Below are 9,223 nucleotides of genomic sequence, written 5' to 3' on the forward strand. Positions count from 1 at the left end.
GCCTTTGGACAGGAATCCACCCTCCCTCCAGGTTACCAGCCTCCAAAATAAAGCAAACTTTCCTTTCCACCAACCTTACCTGTTTATTGACTTTTAAGCGGTGAGCAGCTGGACCCCCACTTTCAGTTACAATTCCACCAATGTTTATTGAGGGCTTTCTATTTGCCAGGCCACGGGGAAACAGTGATGCCAGAAGCAAGAGTCTTTGTTCTCAAGACTCCTTACGGTCTAAGAGGAGTACTTAATGATTCATTCAACAAACGTTTTATGAAGGGGCTACTATGTGCCATGTCCCTGTCTTCGTGAGGTTTATATTCTACTGAAAAGGAAGGCAAACAATGAACATAATATTTGAAGACATTCTTTATATTTAAAGTGTAGTTTTAGTACACAGCATATAGTAGGATCTCATCTCATCTGACGATCTCTATCGTTTGGAGTGTTTAGTCCAATTACACTTTCCGTTAGTGCACATTTCCTACAAGTCAGGACATCCTCTTACACACTTGCAATACCACCATCAAAATCAGGAAGTTAACGCTGATTTATTATTGCCACCTAATCTTCAAACATCAATCAAGTTTTGCTAGTTGTGCCAATAGTATCCTTTATATAGAGCAAAAGATCCACTTTGGTATCACCTGTTGCCTTTAGTTTTTATGTCTTTCCTTGATTTCCGTTACCTTGAGACTTTTGATGATGAAAGGTTGTTATTTTTATTCTGTAGAATTACCCTTTGATTTTTTTTCCTTATGTCTTCTCATGTGGTTCAGATTATGCATCTCTGGCAAGAATACCACGGAGGTGATGCTGTGTTCTTATTGTATTATATTGGGTGGCACACAATTTCAGTTTTTCCCTTACCAATGATGTTTACATTGATTACCTGATGACGAGGGTGTCTGCCTGGCTGCTGTGAAGTTACTTTCTCTCCCTCATGATTCATAAGCACGTTATGAGGATGTACTTTGGCACTAAGCAGATGTACAACTCCTCAAAAACTGAATTCATTCATGCTTTTCTTTATACCAGTATGGACTCATGGCTTCTCATTTTAATAGATTATAATCAATGATTGTCATGGTTCATTCTGCTGCTCAGAATTATTTCGTTGGTTTTCTAGTTGGCTTCGAAGTCCTTTTGACATGTCCCTGTCTTTCTTTGACCAGGTCCTTGTTTTTTGGTACAACAGAAGTTCTGAGTTCATCTATTACTTCTTCTGCCCAGTCCTGGAAGCAGTCCTTTGTCTCTTTTCTTGTACTGGATGCCGGTCTTCCACTCAGCCTCCGAGTTCACGTCCTGGGCTCTGCTCCTCTGGGGCCTCCTCCCTCCCCCTTTCACAGTTATTCAATCTCCAGTGCTCTTCTTTCCTTTCTGTAGATCTGAGTTTCTGCACACCATCAATTTCCAACAGCCTAAAAATCTTCTTTTTAATGTTTCTTGTAGAACAAATCTGATGGTGGTAAATTCTCTCAGCATCTGTTCATCTTGAAGCATTTTTAGTCTGCTTTCATTCTGGAGGGATATTTTTGCTAGATAGACAGTTCATGGGTGACAGCTTTTTCCTTTCAGCACTTTATCGATGTTTGTAGCACTGTCTTCTGCCTTCCATTGTTTCTGGTGAGAAGTCACTGGTAATTCTTACCATTGTTCCCCATTTGAAATGTGTCTTTTTCCCCCCTTTTGGCTTCTTTTAGATTTTTATTTTTGCATTGGTTTGTACATTGGAGTAGAATGTGCCTAGATATAGTCTTTCCTCTTTGTTTCTTCTTATTTTTAAAAATATTGCTTAGGATTAATTGAGCTTTTTGGATCGGTGGTTTTATATTTTTTTTCTCAGCCATTATTTTTTCCAAAAAAACCTTTCTTTGTCCCCATTCCTCCCCTCCTTCTGCAAACCTATTTGCAGGTATACTAGCCTGCCTGATATTTTCCCAGGAATCACGGCCTGGTCAGAATTCCCATGAATCCCAGCCCTGTGCCTCTCACGAATCTGTCTTCAGCTCATCTCTCTGGCACTTGTTTCTTGCAGGCTTTGTGGAGTCTTGTCCTCACATGCACATCCTGGTATTTAGCTAATGACTAATGGGAATGCCTCGAAATATCTGGAACTCCTTCTCCGCACAGCTCTCTCTTCTCCAATACCCTGTCCTTGCAAACTCAAGTCCCCTCAGTGGTCCTGAAGTCTAATCTCTCTCCTCAGGTCAGCAAGACCCCCAGGCTCTGATGGGGCTGCACCCCCCTACACTGCAGTCTGGACAGCAACTTCAGGCAGAAAGCCAGGGCTATTGTGGGGCTCGCTTTGGAATTCTGCTTCTCTCAGGGACCTTAACTCTGTGCTGTCTATTGTTCAATATCTGAATATATTTGTTTCATATATTTTTTCCAGTTTTATAGGTGTTTATGTCAGTAGTACTAATTAGATACCAATTACTCTATCGTGGCCAGAAGTGAACACTGAGTAAATTCTATGGTATGTTAGAAGGTAATAAGTGTTATGAAAAAAACAATAGAACAAAGTAAGCAGGATGGATAATGTTGGGTGAAGGAGGTACAATCTTAAATTACAGACCAGGAAACAGGCATTACAGTTCAGCATGCTGAGTACAAGTGAAGAGTACCTTGAGCATCTGAAGAGATAGAAGCACCTAAACTACCTAGGGGTGTTGGGAAGATTGCACACAGGAAGTCATATCTAGTTGAACACCTGAGGGATTCACAGGAGCTAACTGGTCAAGGGGATAGAATGTGAGAGTGCTGACGTGTGTTCTAGGACATTGGAAACGGAGTATTTTAAAGACTCAGGGAGAGGCTCAGAGCACACACTGAGCTTGGCAGAATATAAGTTGTTTTTTTTATGGCTGGAATTATACTGCGTGATAAAGCAGAGGCCAAGTCATAGAGGGCCTTGCAAGCCATACTGAGAAGCCTGCGCTTTGTCCTATGGCCTTGGAACTCTATTAAAGGATTTTAAGAAATCATGACACTTGATCGTAACCTCTGAATCTCCACATCCCTGTCTACAGAATGAGCATGTCGGAAATAATGACATTGATTGTCTCTTCTATAAATGAGTCTACTTTTTACATGATGATTCAAATCTGTATCTATATCAAAAGCTGATGTCAAATGCCTAATATAAGAGGTCTTTGAAAAGATAATTCTTTTCAGAGAACCTTGTGGACTGCATATTTTCTGAGATAAAGTGATCTCAACATAATAAAGGAGATTGGTGGTGAAACTACAAAAACAGAACACAAAACCTTTGATTTCTCAATTATCACCATTAAAAGATATAACAGATTGACTTAGAAGGTAGTCAATTGCATTATGATATTTGTCGGTGCATAAAAAAATCTAGACAGTGAATAAAATGTTTATAGTGAAGGGTTAGTAGAATCATAAAACAGAAGAGAGGAACAGAATGAAAACAAAGGCAGCAAACAAGAAATCAGTCTCTTTATTTCCATGCCAGATGGGCTGCAAGAAAAAAAAAAGTTGCTTTTTACTTTTTTAATATTATTCTGGATTCAACTCAATTCAACATTTTTTTTGGTTTCATGCTAGGTACTAATGAAATGAAAAAAGATGGCTTTGGCTGTTTTCACACCAAAGGCATTTATAAACTTTTGAGGAAGCAGATGCTTCTAATTATTTGTTACAAACAGCAGAATAAGATGAGAGCAGATAAAATGACTGACTTCCACCTTGATTTGGGAGAAAAAATTGTGAACATTGAGCTATATTTAAAAAGCATGCAAAACAAATGCTACAGGAGAGGTCCAAAGAAACTCCCATGTGGGACATAGGGCTAATGAATTGAGGAGATAGGGAATTTTCACAGATGAGAAAGGGTTTGGAATATATTGCAAGTTGAGTATGTCTTCGATAGTTGGACAAGGTAGGAAGGTTGTTCCAGGAAAGGTATGGAAGGATGGATGTGCTGGGCATATTTAGGAAATGTCAACATTCTTGAGTGGCTGCAGCTCAGGGCAACGAGGTGAGAGAGGTTTAGAGATGGCAAGAGATACTGTTGCTGCCCTGCCCACATCCCCGTTAGCAGGTCACCCCTCTCCCAGCTCTAATGAGATCACGGCTCTGCCCTTTTTCAGAGGACCACACTCAACCGAATGGAAACCACCTCAGCAGAGAGCTTACCTATTCCCCCCACTCCATCTTCAGCCCATGTGACTGACAGACATGCGGGTACAAAAGAGCAACCCCCTTTGCCTCAAGGTGAGACTAACTGTGAATTTCCTGCTCCAGAGCAACCTGGGGATCAGGCTGACATTAGACTCCAGCTGAGACCACATCCTCACTTGGTTCCTTTCTTTCCCCATCCTTCTTTCCTTGATTCCTTTTTCCTGAGAGCACCAGTTCCCCCAAATAACACACATACAGCTGAATCCCTGTCTTAGCCTCTGCTTATAGGCAGTCAGAGGGAAGATGGATTGAGTTGGAAAGTAGATGGAACCAGCCTAGGGAGGGTCTCGAATGCCATGCTAAGCTTAGGTTTTGTTGTCTAGGCAATAGGGAACTGACTACTGAAGGTTTTTGAAAAGGAGCAGGACTTTTCCCTGGCAAGGTAACTTTGATGGCAATTTATATGAAAATGAGTTGAAAACACTGCAGAGGTAGAATTTTTAGGACTTAATAAATGATTGCATATGAGAGAGGAGAAAGAGGATGTTGAGATGTCTAGTGACAGTTGTTGAATGTGAGGTGCCAGAGGAAAACCAGTATGAAGATGCCCAGCAAGCAGTTGGAAACTCAATCTGCAGCTTGCGGACTGGATTGGAATATATATTCAGGAAACACTACTCATTAAACTAATAAATATTTATTTAGCACCTCTGTGTTTTACCGACACAAAGGCAAAATCAGACGTTATCTGTGGAAGACACAGAGATATTACAAATAGTTCAATAGACATGGTTAATTGTAATATACTGAATACAAGATGGTGGTAGGATGATTTATTTAAAACTCATAGACAATTCACTCAAGAAGCATAAGCTAAATATCCAAAATTACTGGCTTCTTTCTATACTTGGAATAAATACTCAGAATATGAAATGAAAATTAGCCCATTCACATTGACCACAGAAAGTACCAATTATCTAAGAATAAATTTAAAGTATAAGACCTTTCTGGGGGAAAAAAACTATAAAACATTACTGAGAGATGTAAAAGAAGATCTGAATAAATGCACAGGCAAACCATGCTCTTATTTAGGAAGGCCATATTGGAACAATGTTAGTCTCTTAAATTAATCTCTTAAATCCAATGACATTCCAATAGAACTCCCATGGAATTTTGGGAGAACTTGTCAAATTGATTCAAATATTTATCTGCAAAGAACAAACAACAATAACAAAAACCAATAACAGGGACTTCCCTGGTGGCTCAGTGGTTAAGAATCCACCTGTCAACGCAGGGGACACGTGTTCGATCCCTGGTCCAGGAAAATCCCATGTGCCAAGGAGCGACTAAGCCTGTGCGCCACAACGACTGAGCCCGAGTGCCACAACTACTGAAGCCCGTGGGCCTAGAGCCCGTGCTCTGCAACAAGAGAAGCCACCACAATGAGAAGCCCATGCACCCCAATGAAGGGTAGCCCCCACTGGCTGCAACTAGAGAAAGCCCACACACAGCAATGAAGACCCAACGCAGCCAAAACAAAAAACAAAAAACAAAAAACTCAATAACAAACCTGTGTGAAAATAGACAAGAATATTTTGAAAAATAGGAATGAGTGTTGCACTTATACTCCGGGACATTGTAGAAAACAAGAAGTTATTATTATTTAATGTTTATAATGCTGGCATGAAAACAGACAAATAATTTCATGCAACAAAATAAAGAGTTCTACACAGATCTAAGAATGTATAGCAATTGAATATATGAAAGATTTGCCTGAAGTGAAGAAAGGATAGATTATTCTGCAAATTGTGTTAGGGGATATTTGGCTTTTGGCAAAGAAAATAAATGTAGACCCCCCCACATTACAAGATGTATAAATACATTGCACGTTTATTACATATCTGCTGTAATATTATATTATTAACTTGGATAGCAAAAGATACCTTTTTAAACAAGTATGAAATCTAGAATCCGTGAGGAAAGAGATTACAGATTTGATAGAATTTATAATTCTGTCCTGTTATAAGCTGGTACAGAAAGATAAGCAACGAAATCTAGCAGACCCATAGTATTGTTAATAAAGAATTCCTACACCGTAATAAAAATGTACAAAATAAAGTGGGCAAATTATAAGAACAGGTCAAAAATATAAATGGCCAATAAACACATGGAAAGAAGCTCAACTTCACTCATAATTACAAAACTGCAAGTTAAAACAAAGATACTACTTTTTTCCTATTAAGATGACATCTTGTCAAATATATGTTTAGAATTAGTACTTTGTTGAATGTATTATAAATATGCTCACATTGACTCATTTGTTATTTGGCTTTCTTTATTGTATTTTTGCCTGAAAAAATGATTAAGTGTATTTTTTTTTTTACCAAACAGAACAAACTTTGCCTATGTGGCTTCTTGGTGTTCACCTGTTTTATTCTAGGCATTTTAAAGCCTTATTTTTAAAAAAAACTTAAATTTTTTATTGTTCTAGAATTAATTTTGTTGTAAAGAATTGAGCAGTGATCCAGTGAAGTTTTCCAACTATTAGTCTATTTTCAAATACCCTTTATTAAATAATTCATCTTTATTCCATTAGCTAAAATTTCTGCCTTTATCGTAGACAAAATCACCTTATGCATTTGGATCTATTTCTGGATTCTATTTCATTGTGGTGTCTGTTCACTCCTCTACCAGTATAATGCTATTTTAAATATTATGATTTTAAAGATTTTAAAATGCTGACAGTGCTTTTCATTTCTCATTCTTATTTTTTTAATTGAAGTATAGTTGATTTACAATGTTGTGTTAGTTTCTGGTGTAAAGGGATTAAGTCATATATATGTGTGTGTGTGTATGTGTGTGTATGCATGTATATGTATATATATTCTTTCATCATTCCTCCTATCTTTTCAGGTTTCTCTTAGCTTTTCTCACAGTCAGTAATTTCCAGATGAACTTCAGAGTAATCCTGTACTTTTATTTTTAAAATTACAAAAAATTCTCTTTTTTCCAGCTTTTTAAAGTTATATTGACAAATAAAATTGCATATATTTAAAGTGTACAATGTGATGATATTATGCAAATATACACTGTGAAATATTTTCCACAATCATGTTAAGTAACACATCTATCACCTCATATAATTACCTTTTTATTTATTTCTTTGTGGGAAGAAAGCTTAAAATCTAGTCTCTTAGCAAATTTCAAGTTTGCCATATAGTATTATTAACTATAGTACCCCTGTTGTACATTAGATCCTCAGAACTTATTCATTTTACAGCTGAAAGTTTGTGCTCTGACCGATATCTCCCCATTTCCCTCTCTCCTAGCTCCTAGTAACCACCGTTCTACTCTCCATTTCTGTGAGTTAGGCTTTTCTCCCCCATGTACAAGTGGGATCACATAGTATTTGTCTTTCTCCTTCTGGCTTATTTCACTTAGCATAATGCCCTCCAGGTTCATCCATGTAGTCATAAATGCAGGATTTTCTTTTCTTTTTTTTTTTTAAGACAGAATAATATGCCATTGTGTGTATATTTCACATTTTCTTTGTCCATTCATCCATCAATAGACACTTAGGTTGTTTCATTATCTTGGCTATTGTGAATAATGCTGCCATGAACAGGGGAGCATAGCTCTCTCTTCAAAGTACTGATTTTGTTTCCTTCAGATATGTACCTGGGCGTGGGATTGCTGGATCATGTGGCAGTTCTTTTTTTTAAATTGTTTGCGGAATCTCAATACTGTTTTCCACAGTGGCTGTGCCAATGTACATTCTCATCAGCAGTGTACAAGTTTCCCTTCTTTCTGCATCCTTGCCAACATTTGTAATCTCTAGAAGTTTTGAGGATAGCTATCCTAACAGGTGTGAGGTGATATCTTGTTGTGGTTTTGCTTTGCATTTTCCTGATGAGTAGTGATATTGGGCACCTTGTCATCTACTTTTTGGCCATTTGTATGTCTTCTTTGGAAAAATGTCTATTCAGTTCCTTGGCCTATTTTTTAATTAGATGACAGTTGAGCCTTGAAACAAGAGGGTTAGGGGCACAGACTCCCCACACAGTTGAAAATTCGTGTCTAACTTTATAGTTGGCCCTCCATATCTGCTGTTCTGTATTCTCGGATTCAACCAACCATAGTTCGTGTAGTACTGTAGTAGTAGTTATTGAAAAAAATCTGAACGTAAGTGGACCCGTGCAGTTCAAACTCATGTTGTTGGAGGGTCAAGTGTATTTTTGTTTTTTGCTATTGTTGTATGATACATATGTGTGTGTGTATTAGATATATTAGATATTAACCTTCTATCATATATCAAGTTTGCATACCCAGTATTTTTAAAGCCCTGCTTCTCCCAATCCTGAACTTCTTAGTAGTTTTCATTGGGATCCCATCAAATTTAGAAATTCAGTGATTAATATTCGTTTATATTTTTGACATTTTCTATCCAGTGCCAAGATACACTTTTCTATTTACTCATTACCTTTATGGATCTCAGCAGCATCTTACAGTTTTCTTCTCTTTTTGGGGATGTGTATATATTCTGCATTAGTCATTTGAAATTTATCCACAGATTTTTGCTATTATAGATAAAACTCTAAAATCCACTATCTGGTTATTGTTGGTATCAAAAAGCTATTGTCTTCTGTATAATTGTTTTGTGACTACTTTGCTAGCTTCCTACCAAGCTTTTATCAGACAAGTTTTTGCTTTTTTTCATTTTTTACAATGTGAATTGTTCAACCTTCCAAGATCAAAGAAATTCAGTCTATTTAAATGCCTCCAAAATAAAAAGAAGAAACACTTTCAACTTCTATTTGCAAAGCCAACAAGCACTATTTCATAGATAGCTCCTCCAAGGGAAACCATGGATAGTCTTGTTTGTGAAAATTATGCAAAAATACTGAATAAAATCTTCTGTTTCTATTATTTCCGTTCAGTTGATAATCATAAATTTTCCATGTGTACTGGCAAATCATCTGCAAACAGCCACAAGTTTATTTCTTGTATTTATACGTTATAGTCCTCTTCTCTGAATGCATTATTTGATACTTTGCAAGCAAGAGTAAACTGAAATTTCTTT

Source organism: Hippopotamus amphibius, chromosome 6, assembly GCF_030028045.1.
Source record: "Hippopotamus amphibius kiboko isolate mHipAmp2 chromosome 6, mHipAmp2.hap2, whole genome shotgun sequence".
NCBI classification, from domain to species: Eukaryota; Metazoa; Chordata; class Mammalia; order Artiodactyla; family Hippopotamidae; genus Hippopotamus; species Hippopotamus amphibius.